Genomic DNA, 16,346 nt, shown 5'->3' on the forward strand with positions numbered 1-16,346 from the left:
TTATGACTAACTAGTTGCCCTCATCATTAGTTTCACATAACTGACAAGATTGAACAGAATCGTCCCTTTGTCCTGTTTAAAAAACTTTGCATTGCTAATTTTAATAACTTGTACAATGTGTCAACAATTTTTGATGCTTTTGATTTAGATGGGAGTGTCAGTTTTCCAGAACTGTTCCTGAGTTCCTCATACCATTATATATAAGGCAACATGATAAAGGAAAACTAGGGATTCTCAAAATGAGTTTCACAATGATTATAATTAAGCATCACTAAAATGTTAGATAATATAAGTGTTATTGAAAATAGTTCAGCCCAACTCCCTAGCTAATGAAAGGAATAAGTGAAGAAAAAGAAGGACTTTCACATCAGACAGGCATCATATAGCTGTGTTTTGTATCATGATCTTGTTGCCCTAGTTATTGCAGTGCTCTCCCCACGTGTGTGCATGTAAATCCTACTGATTTGCGCAACTGGTCAGTTTGAATCCCACTTCTTCTGGGTACATTTCAGTGGGATGGACTCTAATCCCAAGGTAGGATGTATTCTGTCCCTATCCAGCCTGTATGATCTGACCCAGAATTTTTCTTCTCATTTCACCCCATTCTGACTCCTGCTCACTACGCTCCAGGCTCCTGAGTTTTGCATCAACATTTTTCAATTTCAGGGTCCTCTGATATGCAGTGTCTCCTCTGCTTGGAAACCTCTTTCTCCATATCTTCTTTCTGGACATCATTTGGGTATCTGCTCAAGTTGTCACATGTTCCTGGAAGTCCTCCCTGAAATTAAAAACTCCTGTTCCCATAAACTAATTCTTCACCAACGCATTCTGCTTGTTTTCTTATTAACTCTAATCAAAGTCTTGAATCATGTGGTTTGTTTTTGTATGTGTTTTTGGCATCTCCTCTCTTCCTTAGTTCTAGATTCCAAAATAATTTCTCTCTCTCTCTCTCTCTCTCTCTCTCTCTCTCTCTCTCTCTCTCTCTCTCACACACACACACACACACACACACACACACACACACACACACACACACACACAGTAGTGGATCCCTGTGCCCAGAGAAGAGCATAGAAAAATACAAAATCTTTTCTACCTCATATTCAGTGGTCTGAGGAACTTGAGAAGAGTTCCCCAAAATTGGCACACCCTAAATTTATTTAAAGTAGCTCTTACTGCATAGCATGTAGGGGAAAAAAAGTAGAGAGGCTAGTATGGTAGAACTCAGTCTTGAATCTGCATCTTTTTCAACTCAAGAAGAAAAGTAATGAGTCCTCTTCCTACAAAATAAGGATCAAAGGGGATAGTGAACATGGAGGTGTCCTGAATGTGCATATTATGATGAAATATAATCATATGGTGGGAAAACTGTTATTGTACCCTACAGTCCCACTTTGTATCGTACTTTATTTTCATTTGACAATTTATGAGCACCATTTCATGTTATTACTCTTTGCCACATGATTTAGTGCTTTAATAGTGTGGATGCATGATTTTAAATCTTCCCTGTATTGCTGGACATTTAGAGTTATTTTATTTATATTAAAATTACCCTGTGATACACTATAATAAATTGAGCATGTATATGATTATTGTTTCAGGATGGGTCTCCACACAAATAATTAAAAATCAAAAGATTGGAATTTTTATGGTACTCTGAATATAATATAAAACTCAAGACTGTTTTCCATTAGAGGTTGTACCAATTTTCACACTATCTTCTAGGTATTGAATGAGAATTATATTTTCCTTTAGCACTTTTAAGGGTAGAAAATAATTTTCTGTTATTGTTTAATGGACATTTCTTGGATTACTAATGGAGCTGAGCATTTTCATATTTTTATTGGACTACTACAATTTGTAATATTGAGTTTAAGGATTTTTTAAATTTAATCAATTTGAGCACATTCCAGAGTGATAGCTCCTATCATTAGTTGTCAAAGTTTCAAATATTTCTTAACATGTCATTTATCTTTAAATGGTATATATGACAAATTTTTCCCTTTTTAGCAGTCTTATGTACTGATAGTTTTTTTGTAATTCCTTTCTTTGTTTTTATGATTAGGAAGCCTTCCTTATTTTTAGGTCAGATAATTATTGATATTACCCACCCCCCACCCCCACTTTTGATAGCATTTTATTAGTTTCTTTAATTTCTAATCCTCCTGGAATTTATTTGGTACATGAATGGGAGATTGTTCTCTACCCCGTCATCTAATCAAGCATTGCATGTCCGTCTTGCTATCAGTCTCTAGATATTGAATGTTGCAAAAGTACATGAGGTGTTCTTTATTCTGCTCTGATCTGTTGATTGACGCTTTTGCCAACAGCATTTTGTTTAAAATCTTTAAGAAATTACTACACAGTTTGCCATCAGAGTGAGTTCTTTACTTTTTTGTTTTGTTTTGTTTTAGTGCTAGAGACTGAACCCAGAGACCCTCAACCACTGAACAAAATCCCCATCCATATTTGTTTTATTTTGAGACAGAGTCTCACTAAATTACTCAGGGCTCACTTAGTTGCTGAAGCTGGCTTTGAACTTGTGATCTTCTTGCCTCAGCCTCCGGAACCACTGGGATTATAGGCCTGTGCCATGGTGCCTGGCAGAGTTCTTTACTTTTTAAAAACAACATTTGGTATCTTCACATGTTAACTCATTCAGGTGAAATTATGATTTTTTTTTTCCAGTGCTGGGGATTGAACTTGAGGAGCCTCACACATGCTTAAGTAAGAACTCTACCACTGAGCTACATACCCAGCCTAAATTTAGACTCTTTAACTTCTAAAAAGTTTATTTATAATTGTTGTTAAAATTATATTAAACATTCATATTAATTGTATAAAATTCTATATTTTTGACATTTTTAGCCTTAAATTGCAGAGTCAGTAATCTTTCTTTCTCTGTTTATTTCAAGATTTGTCTTAAGATCCCAGTAAAAATTTATAGTTTTGTTTTGCAGGTCTTTTCAAATTTTCATTAAGTTTATCACTTGCATATTTTGCATATTTGATTTTGGTTCTTCTTTGGACAACCTTGATGTTATATTGTGGCAATTATTGCTCACTAATATGTGTTTCTCACATATTAGGATAAGAGTTGAGGGAGAAAAATCTAGAAAGTAGAGAGGGGAAATATGTAAAAAAAAAAAAAAAGAACAGAGGATTCAGGTGTGGAGCCATTTGCACCCCAAGACAATATTTGTAAAACTTCATATGGCTTGATTTATTTCCCACTGTGCCTGATGTTTCACTTTTAAACAATCACTCCTCTAATTTAAGGTATGGTGGAAATGCACATATTATTGTCATCTAATACAAAATTACTAAATAGATTAGTAGATATAGGAGCTAAGAGTTGATAGTAGGTGAGCAAGAGTAGAGCAGTAATAATACAGGTGTGTCAGAAGAAAGGGCTCAGCCAGTCCTGATATTATCTTTGTGCTAGTCATGGTTCAGAGGTAATATGAGTTCAAAACTAATGTGTCAAGCCAAAAAATTGTCAGAAATCATGGCCAGGGCACCAGTCAAAATAAAAAATGTGGTTATTAGCCTCTGGGTAAAATAGTTGAATAGAAGTATTAGCCATTAAAATATGTAACACTCCAGCCAAGATATTAAAGCAGTTTTGGAAGAATCCAAGATGGAGAAAGGAGGTGATAAGGTGACATAAAATTAAGAACTATGCCAAAAATAACAGAGTAGTCTCAGAAAGGAGAACAGACATTGGGGTCCTTGAAATCCTAGCTGAACACGATTAGCTCACTAAATTCTGGCTCAAAGTGACTTAGCAGCCCACGTCATATTCTTCTTTTTGTCATCTGAACAAATTGAACGAATGGCAAGATGGCTACCCTGGCCTTGGTCCTGGACATCCATGAATATCTTAAAGACACTGAAAATCAAGTCATAAGCATCAATAGAGGAGAGAGCATGACCCAAGATGGAGTTGGAGTGAGTACACCAATCGCAGACTGCATGTAGCTTACAAGTTTGCCAAAGATGTTGAGTGGAATGAGAAAATCTGTGTTGGTGCCATGTGACTTTAACAACACTTTGTGTTCACATGGTATGTTGCAGTCTACAATGTATTTCCAAAAATACAAAAGCATGATTTCCTGAAACCTCTTCAGAATACTGAGGACTGGCCTACAAAATTTGAATTAACTTCATTTTAAAACTAATGAAAATGAGGCTGTGAGAGATTTAGTGACAAAGCCAATAAAGTGCAGAGATTCTGAATCCAGTCATTCCTTTGTTTCCTCTCCACCATCTGCCTCCAATTCTGCTGCTCCTTAAGCCTCGGCACTGGTTTTTAAAGTTGGCTTCTAAACACCTGGTTTCCACTTCTGTAGATTCAAATTTATTTGGCGTGTCATGCAGCCTACACTTCAGGTTTCCCATGAGATTCTAATGGAGCAAAGTTTGAGAACCGCTGTCATCAGACAAATGCTTCTTTCAAAAAGGCATCTGGAGATTTAATGAACCCATACTGGCCAAAATATGCCATTTCAAAACAACTGGTTTGGTCAGTGGAGGTGGGTGGTGGTCTCTCTTCATCAAATGCAGCGCTAATGAGCATTAACTAGAGATTATAAATCTCTCCCTTTCCCTTTCTTCATACTCCTCATTGGGGGTATTTTCTTTTTACTTCTTTTACCAAGAACAGTAGCAGATGCAGATTGGTAGGAGAATGATTGTCAACACAGAATCACCTACTAAAGAAAATCCTTCAACAACAACCAAGGTAACTAAGATGGGCAAAAGCAGTGCTCAGAGGAAGAGTCCACCAGGGTGTGGGAGCCAAGACAAAGGAGATGAACCTACAGTAGGGACAAGGGTGGGCAGGTGTGTGTGTGGTGGGGACAAGGGGCTTGGTATGATCAGGGGAAGGGCATCCATGTAAAATTGCATGGGTTGTCAAAGTAGTCAGACTATGTGAGCTAGCTGGGCAGGGATAGTAAGGACTGAACCAGAGAAATGTGTTCAAAGCAATGGTGGATATCTTCAGCCAAAGGAAGAACTGGTATTGTTAGGCACATGGAGCAAGGACTTTTCCTCTCTGCTGATAGGAGTTCTCTGGCCTATGCATCTCCTCAGCTCTTTTACTTTTTAAAGTGATTTATTAGTTCAAACATGGACCCACTTATAAATTGCTACTGCTTCTACTTAACACAGAAATAAGTGATTCCTTAAATATTTTCATGCACATTTTTTTTCAATCTTATTTTGATGTGAAGTAAATTAAAGACTGTGTTTCTTATTGAATACAAACTGTAGTACTGGAAGGCAACTCTGAACACTTCTTGCCTTTCTAAAATTCTGATTTCTGAAGGGGGTGGTTTTCATCCCCCTTCCTCCAGGACCCTGCAGACAACAATCCGAGTCTGCATTCTGTTCAGCATCTGGGTCCTTGTACTGGTCTTGTCTAGGACATATCGCCCTTCACCTGATCTCTTCTTCTTTTTTCTCATCCTGTTTTATCAAGTCACAGCCCTTTCTATCTGCTCACAAAAGTGAACTCATAAGTGCTGGTTTGTGATCAAGAAGCAACAAAGCTGTCATCTCCCTAAATATATTTTTATATTTTGCTTGGGGTTGTCACTATAAATAAGAAAAACTATTGCTGATGGGGGTTTTCATGTGTGTGCTCTCTGTCTCTCTCCCTCCTCATTCACTTCATCATCCCAGGCCCCCAGAGCTGTGTCACCACCCTGAAACAAACAGGGGAAAGCAACCAATTGCATTAAAATGCAATATAAATAGAGGAACAAGACATTTTCAACATGGATTTCTTGAAAAACTGGTCAAGGGAAGGGAACAAACAAGGAAATCATTTGACAGTCATTTCACCTGAACTGTTATAAGTATCTCAGTGGCCCAAGAGGAGAGTCCCTCTGGGTCTTTTTGCTCTTGTGAATAGTTTTCATTTTTGTCTCTGCCTCTCATTTGGGAGAGTGCAGAGACTGATGGAAGGCATTTCTGGTAGACTCTGAAGAAAATTATTCTGGGAACAGGATCAATGAAGAGGGTTGTAATAAAATGAACACGGAGACTTAAATCCCTAGTGTCTTTTAGAAATGAAAGGATGGGAAAAGATAGAAGTAGCCTTACACAGCAACTGTCATGTGCTCGCCAATCTCTTCCAGCAGGCAATGCCACTAGTGTAGTCATACATTTGGCAGGCCCTGGAAAAGTGAGGGGCAGGGTTGATAGTCACATCACACACATGCTGCAATCTCCCTTGTTATGCCCAGGGCAAATGTTTACGAATTACAACCTTCTCTTTCTCGTAGCCCAATTTGAGCCTCAAAATCTATTTCAGCACAGTATGCCAGACACATTACCTATCAAATGGCATTAGTATGCCAGGAAAAAATTTATATGCTATCCATGACCTGGGATATCTCCAAATTCCTGCCTGTTGATTTAGCATGATTTACGCCCGAGTAAAGCAAACAAGCACCTGCAGTATGAACCTGGGACCTCTGCTCCTGCCATAGGCACAATTACACCTCCCACATGAGTACCCAATTGGCTTCTTTCCTTCCTCTTATTGTCACCTCTACTTGATTTTGCTTTTGACTACCTGTTAGCTCTTGCCTCCATAGAACCCAAGGACAGTTTGGGGATTATTGAGGAGAAAAAATGGAATGGAGTTGAAGGAGACGGTTCAGAGTTTCTCTATCTCTATCTAGACCTAGGCATTCAGGGGTCCTTGATGTTCAACTCTGGCATTTGAGATATGCAGGGATATTGCCAGATGCCCCAGTTGGCATTCTACTCAGATCCTATAACATTCTTTTCTCATTAGGTCACTTGTGGAAATCCTGGAATTAATGATGGCCCTAATGACATCTACAAATGATTTTTCCACAAATAATATACTAAGACACCAGCTACAAAAATGACAATTGAGCTTTACTAGTTATACATAAAGCCTAACTTGCTAGCACCATAAAACTGAATTATATATATATATATATATATATATATATATATAAAGTATATATTCTAAGTATGTATTCTAAATATATATGTTATACATATTATATATACATATATAATAAGTATAGTCTACCTCCTTTGTTTCAAACAACCTCCATAAAGTTTTATCAGACTCAGCAAACTGATTTCTGAAACCTAAGTCCAATCAAACTCTATTTATCCACACTAGTGGAGATAAATTTCAATACTGATAATCAAAAAGAATTCTGAATAATGATTATAAACCACTAAATCATACTCATCTTCATAGTGAATGCTGTACTTCTCAGATATTAAAATGAGTACATTAGCTAAAAATGCTTGGAGACAGTTTGAGGGAAAGAGGGACCCACAAGCACAAGTGTTTTCTGAGATTCTTGAGTTTGAGAAGGTACTTTCCTTTAAATTTGATTTCTTATTTATTTATTTATTGGTTATTCAAAACATTACAAAACTCTTGACATATCATATTTCATATATTCAATTCAAAAAATAAGTCAATAAAGATAATTAGGAGTAGAAGAAATAGAAGCAAATGGTTCAAACTCCAGATCATGCATGCTATGGTTTAGATATTAGGTGTTGCCCAAAAGCTCATGTGTGAAACAACGCAAGGAAATTTAGAGATGAAATGACTGGGTTATGAGAGCCTTAACCTGATCAGTGTGTTAACCCCCATAAGGATTAACTGGTGGTAAACTGTAGACTTGTAGGGTGTGGCTAGAGGAGGTGGGTCACTGGGGATGTGCCTTTGAGGTATATATTTTGTGAGCTTAGTCTCTTTCTCTGCTTCCTGGTGCCATGTCCCCAGCTGCTTTCCTCTGCCACACACCTTGGCCATAATGTTCTGCCTCACCTCAAACCCTGAGGAATGGACATAGACCTCTGAAATTTTGAGCCCCCAAATAAACGTTTCCTTCTCTAATTGTTCTTGTCAGGCCTTTTGATCACAGCAGTGAAACAGCTGATTAAAACAATGCATATACAGTTCGGGGTAAGTGGGGTTAGGAGTTCTGAAATTCTTCATCTCCAACTTGGCTCTTAAATTTCCCATGGACATAAGACAACTCTCTCCTCTTGGAAGAGTCACCCATTAAACTCATTATTTAATTCTCTTTTCAATGAAAAGTAGAGTGAACCTGAGCCTTGATAAGGGAGAAGCATTAGGCTCCTGAGCCATACCCTCTGTTCTAGTTGGAATGACTTTTTTGACACTTTGGGGATATCTTGCCATCATGGGAACCACATTTTTCCATGACAATTTATAAGTTTCCAGAATATTTTCACAAATCATATTTCTAACAACTATATCCTCGATGGCAGCTCAGCTCCCTACCTCAGCCCCACCCTAATATTCTGTACCCTCTGCCACATGCTAAGCACATGATCTCTACTCTTGACCACTTTTACTTTGAAGTTAATTTTGTGATGTCTCTTTTCTCCAGCAGTGTTGATTAGGTGGCAGGTCTCTTCCAGTGTCACAGTTCGTACTCCCTGCTAAGCTACTCACTACATTCCCATTTCCTAGAAAAAGGTGTCCTCCTAGTTTTCTCTGATAGGTGGCAATATAACAACATGGAGACATGGCATTAAGTCCATCTGGGTTTTAGCAGCCTAAGGTTCTGAAAGCATCAATAGTCTATTAGCTGTGACTTGAGCTACATGGAATAGGATAGAGACTCCTAGCAGACTTAGTTGATTCACAAATATAAATGAAAACCACTTTGATGGTTTCAGAAACACTAGTGGGGTAGAGGAAATGCAGAACCTTGAAGAAGATATGCTAGCATCTGAACTATATGGGGTGGGAAGGGGTGTTAATGAGCTACGTCGGTCCTTCTATCCACTTGAACACACTGGTGCTGGGCTTCTGATACTTAGGGACATTTGGTTTATCACAAGTGCATGACTTCCATGGGTATAGAGTCAATTTTTCTTCTTGGAAAACATGAGACTCCCCACGAGCTTTGAAATTACTTTAATTTTTATAATTGTTCACATGAAAATAAATGCAAAAAAGCCTCCCAGGTTTGTCTTAATATGTCAATCAATTCAACAAATTATCTCTACAGACCTCCATGAATCTAAATCTCATTACTATTTGGCTTAATAGATGAGAGCTCAATTCTGCATCTACATTCAATCTCTTGTTGTGTGTTGTTTTGCAGAAATACATGAATAAAATATGGCCTTAGACATAGATGTAGCTGAAAAAGTAAGGATAATTCTAAGAGCTTTTTCAGATAATAGTAGAGATCCTTTGGGATAGAACACCAAAACTCAATACGTAGTAGTTTCTTAAAAGTTAGGTTTGTATGGAAACTAAAATGTTATCAATGAACTTTTCTTAATTCTGTTATATTACAATCTGTTAGTCTACATTACAATTCAATAAATCTTTTTACCAAACATGATTCTGTGATCTGGAAAATACTAGTTCACAGAATTAAGCAGATCTTCAAATATTGACACTTTTCATTTTACAATATCAAAAAAATCACATTTATTAATAATGCCACCAATTTGAATAGAAAAATCTTTAAATAGTAGGAGGTTGCCAAGCTCATGATGATGGATACAAGTTTTTTGAAATTCAAATTTACGTGTAGTCATTTGCCTAGAAGTGAAAGACTCTTTTTCATTTTCATGACATCCCCCAAATACCTAACTCTGAATAATTTGTCTATTCTTCATATAGTTTTTCTCTTTTGTATTTCAAGTAAAAATGGCAATCCATGAAAGAAATGAATGCTTCAGCTCACTACTCTAACAATGTACTCTTCTTTAAGATAGCCATCAAAATATGGTTTGCAGCAGAAATGCATAAGTTCTTTGTGTATACTTTACATATTGTCACCTCGAATATTTGTAATGGTTGATTTTATGTGCCTACCTGAAGGGTGGTTTTGGTTAACTCCATTCTTCCTCATCCCTTCTGAAAAAATAAAAGGAGCAAGAGATTTCTATAAACTGAGAACCAAATGAACAATGGTGAAATCAGTCCCTAAGGCAACTCCTCCTTTCAACATTTAAGCTATCTGAGGGGGCATAAATGCAAAGCCAGGTCTGGTCTCTTTCGGTGCCATTGCAGGTAAATTTATCTTGGTAAGGGGTCAGTACCAACCTTACTCTGCCAATTTGCGCATTTGCTTCAACCCAGTGGGGCCTCGTTAAGTAAGAGCAAGTATGTCTGTAATTCCAAACCTCATTTCATGCACAACTGGCGGTGCGTAAGAAACTTTATCAGATTCCAAAATTAAAAAAAAAAATTGATGAGGTTGAGGTCCTTTATGGTTGTAGTGGATCCACATCAGGATAAGGAACCCTTTAAGGAGAAGAATATGATATTTTCATTTGCATAAAGACAATAAAACTCTTTCAGCAGTCATTTCCCCATATATAAAGAGTGAGAACATAGCACCTCAGTGACACGGACATCTGTTACTTAAACAGATGCCACCTTCTAAACTCACTCAAGCAACCCTCTGCTCCAACCAGAGACCCCTAAACCAAAATTCAATGTGTGGGTAGAGCAATGTGTGGAAAGCAGAGGTCTGAATAATGGTTGATTTTGCTTCCCAGAATCATTTTAAATTTGCTTGACATTTGTGTTTTTTTACTTCAGCAAAATCTCTCTTATTTCCATCAGTAATTCCTTTCTTCTAACTTAATCTCAACAATCTGCAAAATCCAGTAGTACCTACTAAAATTCATTTCTGATTAACATTAGCCTTTCAAAAGTCCAGATAACCATAGTTTCTGTTTGTTTGTGACTTCTTGCAAATGTACCTTAATGATTTCACAGGGCTCTAGCGCTATCAAAGAGAGAAATGAAAGTTGGTTTAGTTTTTTCCAAGTAGAACAAAGAGTCCCAGGCTGATGTTTCCAGAGAAGCAATACTTCCCCAGCCTGAGACTGATAAGCGCCTTCAGAAGTTAGGCTTACACTTCTAAATCAGCAGTTCATGAAAGGCATTACGAAAAACTATTATACTGCTATAATGGATGACAGCACAGTTGTATATGTTACACCTTGAAGTAAGCAGTAGGATTTTCAATCACTTGATAACCTTGAAACTGCTAAGGTATCAAATTGCTATCATGAATATTGTGCAGGAGCAGAAATAACTCAGGAAGCTGCCTTTGTGAATAGTAATCAGAAAACTGCAACATTTTTACTGAGAAAATGGATTTGAGGCACTGGTGTATTGACAAGTCTAACAGGAAGCTAAGGTAGACATTACAAGTACATTTGCATGGGACTATGCATCAATCCATCATCCAGCATTAGGTTTATAAGATCTAATCAGTTAAGAAAATGTATTAGCAGATAATTTATATGTTGTATGTTCAAATTTCAAGGATAAAGAATAAAATGGTCCACATTTTTTAATAGCTAAAACAATAAAAATATTTGTTTTAATATTTGAATGTACTTTCAAATCTTACTCATTTCAGCAGAGTATAAATAGGAATTGGTTAGGAAAGTGAAGATTTGCTCAATAGACATTTGAATCAATTACTGTATGATGACATGTTAGAGGCAGTGAATGTTTATGAAACATCTCTTTTCTCTAAATGCATGTGTTTAATTTTACCAGATTACAGCGCTGTTCATGAGCATAGCACCCATTGTTCATCTGTGGCATTTCCATAGGACAGAATCCACAGAGAACCCTCCACAGTCATGTGAAAACTCAATGTCTGGAGTGATTCATCATTGTGTCAGACTGGCCGGCACTTTGTCACAGTGACTGACAACGGGAGAAACTTGGAAATAATACAAAGATCCTCTGTTCACTGATAGTGTCCGCACCGTGATTAGAGAAGGAAGCTTTGAGACTGTGAGGAGAATCTTAATTTTTCCTCCAAATTAATTTTGATGTTTTACCCTTTGTAGGTCAAACCCCACCTAATATGTCCCATTGTGTCTTATTCAAAAGTGGCCATTTTTATTTAAATAGCTTCTGCAGCCTGATTACTGACTATCACTGCATATTTGTCAGCTTATTGGGGCACAGTTTTCAATAGTGAGAAACCAACTCTGCTGGCTTTATACTGGGCCACTCTATCCAGTTGGAAAAGATAAGAGCCTGCCAGCTAAATGTTGTCTGAATTGACTGGCTAGACTGCTGGTGTTGCTGGTACAACCTAAATTAACTCATGCTTACCCTTTTTCTTGGAGTCTGGAACCATTTTATCCTGTTCAATTTTGAAATCCTAAAAGGATCATGATATTGATTCCCTATATCAGGTAAAATATTATTAATTAATGTGACACAGTGCATGGATGTTATATTTAGAGGTTTAGAGAAGCAAATATAAATGATTTAAGGTAAACCCATCCTCTCTGTTTTAGTCAGGCTTCTAATACTGTCCCAAAAACACCTGAAAAAAATCAAATTAAAGGAGAAAAGGTTTATTTTGGCTCATAGTTTCAAAGGTTTCTCTTCATGGTCATTCGACTCATTGTTTCTGGCTCTGTGATGGGACAGGACATTGTGGTAGAAAGGGTGTGGTAGAATAAAGCTCCTTACCTCATGGAGAAAGAGAAAGAGAGGGGAGGGGGAGGTAGAGAGGGAGAGGGAAAAGGAGAAGGAGAGGAGGGGTATGGCTAGAAGATATACCCTTCACGGTCATGCACCCAATGATCTACTTCCCCCAACTAGACCTCACCTCTTAAAGTTGCCACCACCTCCTGATAATACATCAACTAGAGACCAAGCTTTCAATACATGAGTCCCTCAATACATGATCCAAACTGTTAGATCCTCTATGGAAAAGAAATAAAATAATATCTTCTATTGATAGCAAAACAATGTGCCACCTCTTATTTAAAAAAAAAAAAAAGAAGCTAAAATGTATGCTTTCCAAAAACTTTGATTGCAAAAGAAGTAAGTCATTGTCAGGGGTAATGATCAAAACTAAAATTGATTGAATTAAGTGCTTAAAATTATTAAAATGATATTTTATTTATTCATATTATTTGTTTATTCTTTTCTAAAAGAGAATTACCATAATCATTTTTGTAATTTTAACTTTTTTTACCTTTGGTAATTTATTTTATTTTATTTTATTTATTTATTTTTAATTTTATTTATTTATTTTTATTAGGTATATGTGACAGCCAAATTCATTTTGATTCCTTGTACACAACAGCAGCACAACTTTTTCTCTGGCTGTGCACAGTGTAATGTCACACCATATGTGCAGTCATACATGTACCTAGGGTAATGATGTCCATCTCATCTCATCTTTCCTGCTCCGATACCCCCTCCCCACTTTCCCCAATCAAAGTTTCTCCATTTTTTCCATTACTCCCTCCAATTATGGATCAGCATCCACATATCAGGGAGAACATTTAGCCTTTGGTTTTTTGGGATTGGCTTATTTCGCTTAGCATTCTATTTTCCAACTCCATCCATTTACCTGCAAATAACATAGTTTTATTCTCTTCTTTTCAATTTGATTTTTTAATACTTGTATTTTGTATATTTATTTTATTTTTTTTTAATGTGGTGCTGGGGCCAGTGCCTCAGGCATGCTAGGCAACTGCTCTACCACTGAGCCACAACCCCAGCCCTTATTCCCTTTTAATGCTGAGTAATATTCCATTGTGTATATATGCCACATTTTTTTATTCATTCATCTATTGAAGGGCAACTAGGTCTGTTCCACAGTTTAGCTATTGTGAATTGAGCTACTATAAACATTGATGTGGCTGCATTTCTATAGTATGCTGATTTTAATTCCTTTGGGTATAAACCAAGGAGTAAGATAGCTGGGTCAAATGGTGATTCCACTCCAGGTTTTCTAAGGAATCTCCATACTGCTTTCCAGAGGGGTTTGCAGTTGTTGGTTTGCAGTCCTACCAACTATGTATGAATGTGACTTTTCCCCTACCTCCTCAATGTGAGGTCCATGTAAGATAAAGTCAAGGAATTAAAAAAAAAAGATATGTGATATGCAGTCAAATATCTATCAAAGGGATGGCCTCAAAATATAAATCTGGGTGTAGTGAAGCTTCTGAGACTTCTCTGGTACAGGATGTTTTGGGATGCTGGGAGGCCTATTTACAGAGAAGTAAGGAGAAGGAGTAGGCCACTAAATAAGCTTCCAAAATGATGTGTGCACCAGCTATCTCGTAGAAAGACAGGACTGAAAACTACCAAGGCATTTCTTACTGAGTTCATGAGCGAATTTATGGGAAAACTCAGTGCCTACCAGTTGACTGCTGAGGCTGTAAGAACCATCCTGGGTTCCTGTGACATGGATTACCTTGGCCAAGGCAAAAACAAACAAACAAACAAACAAACAAACAACAACAACAACAACAAAAAAACAATTTCTAACGGGAGAGGCACAATTCTGAAACCTTTTTTGTTGTCTATCCTACAGCAAAGACTTCAGTGAACTTTTATCAAATCCCAACATGTGGAGGTTAATGGTATCTCCACCTTTGTGATTCTATTGGCTGCACAGTTTCTGAAGCAGGTAAAGCCATACATGGGGAAGGTTTGTACTCCCAGATCATCATCCATGCTTCGGTACCATCACTCCTTTGGCAATTAACAAGATCATAAAGATCACTGTGAATGAGAATAAACAAGATAGAATGGAGCAGAAGAAGCTACTAGAGAAGTGTGTCATGATTGCTCTGAGCTCCAAGTAGATATTTTAGAAGAAAACTTTCTTTTCTAAGATGGTGGTTGACATTATGATGGGTGGATCTCTAGAAAAGTTTCTGCTTATGATTGGTGTTGCATTCAAGAATACTCTCTCTTACATTGGCTTGAAATGAAACCTAGAAAGAGCAATAACAACAAGGTAATCCCAGGATTACCTTCTTAAAAGTTAGATGCAAACTGCAAGCTGAGAAATATCATGCTAAAATCAGAGACCACATAGTTTTCAGGATCATCGGAAAATTGTTGATATCCACTGGAATATTCTCTATGACAAGTTAGAGAGGATTCATCATTCTGGAGCCAATGTCATCTTCTATAAAATCCCCATTGGGATTGTGGCCACCCAGTACTTTGCCTACAGGGACAAGTTCTGTGCCTGCCAAGTGACTATAGAGGATCTGAAGAGGACAGTGATGATGTGCAAAAGTTCAATACAGATTAGGGTGGATGCTCTGTCAGCAGATGTCCTGAACCACTGCCAGGTGTTTAAGGAGACCCTGATCAGAAGAGAGAGTACAATTTCTTCAGTGATTGCCCCCAAAGACCTTCGTTTTCATCCTCCATGGTGGCGTCAAGCAGTTTATGCAGGAGAGAGAACAGTCCCTACAAGTTGTCATCATGATCATCAGGAAGGCCACTGGGAATGACTTGGTGGAAGTTGGTTACAGGAAAATTGAGATGGAGCTCTTCAAGTATTTGAGGATCACTAATGACTACTTTAGAAAAACAGTTGCTGGGGATTGGGACGTATGCCCAAACCTTGGAGGTTATCCCACACCAACTAAGTGACAGATATTTGCAATGAGCTGTGGGCTCAGTATATCCAGGGGTTATTTATGGGTTTATTTATGGGTTCAATATGGGGTTAGCATCAGCACTGAGGGCAATGACAACTCTGAGGCCTTCATATGGGATCTGGCTATGGTGAAGATCAATGGCCTGACAGAAACTCTGAGTGCCTTATCATGTATGCAGATGAAACCATCAAGAACCTCTGTACCACCATGATTATCTCCCAGGGAGCCAGCACAGTCTGAGCTTGAGGCCATTCTCATTGTAAACCTTCCCATCCATCACACACCAGCTGGCTGAAGGTGTGCTTATTCTCCCTGGCTTTGTAAGGAACTGGTAGGCATTAGCCCACTCTGCTCACTGGAGGTTGTTTAAATAAAACAAAAGACTTAGTGGGGGAAAATGCAAATCTAGTCATATCATTTTCTTCCAACTCTCTCTCATGTCCCCCCAAACTTCCTTAATTTTAGGTTAAAGAAAAAAACAGCTCCTTGGCACAACTAACAAATGCACACATGATCTAGTGCATGGCTACCTCCTGAGCCTCATCTTCCACCACCTTGCCCTTCTCCCTGATGTAGTCCCACCATCTACCTGGTGATCCTTTATATCTGGCATGCTCCATTCTAACTTTTGCTATTTCTAGACACTGAAATTCTCTTTCCAACCTATTTACTTACGTTCTTTCATTCTCCATAACTCAGGTAATACAAGAAAGAGGTTGAATCCCACTTATCCAATGAGCCACATACCTCCTATACCTGTCCATCTATTGTATTTGTCAAAATGTTAGAATGGTTATTTCATTTATATCTCAATATAAATTGTTACTACTCCCAGTGCCTAGCTCTAACTTTGAGAGTAAATGAATGAGTAAATTGTT

The 16,346-nt window shown here is 37.6% G+C and overlaps 1 pseudogene; it reads left to right on the forward strand.

The window, feature by feature from the left end:
* Nucleotides 1–3,843: 3,843 nt before the first annotated feature.
* Nucleotides 3,844–15,708, forward strand: LOC101970962 (T-complex protein 1 subunit eta pseudogene; annotated as a pseudogene).
* Nucleotides 15,709–16,346: the final 638 nt, after the last annotated feature.

The sequence above is a fragment of the Ictidomys tridecemlineatus genome, chromosome 7, assembly GCF_052094955.1.
Source record: "Ictidomys tridecemlineatus isolate mIctTri1 chromosome 7, mIctTri1.hap1, whole genome shotgun sequence".
In the NCBI taxonomy this organism is placed as follows: domain Eukaryota; kingdom Metazoa; phylum Chordata; class Mammalia; order Rodentia; family Sciuridae; genus Ictidomys; species Ictidomys tridecemlineatus.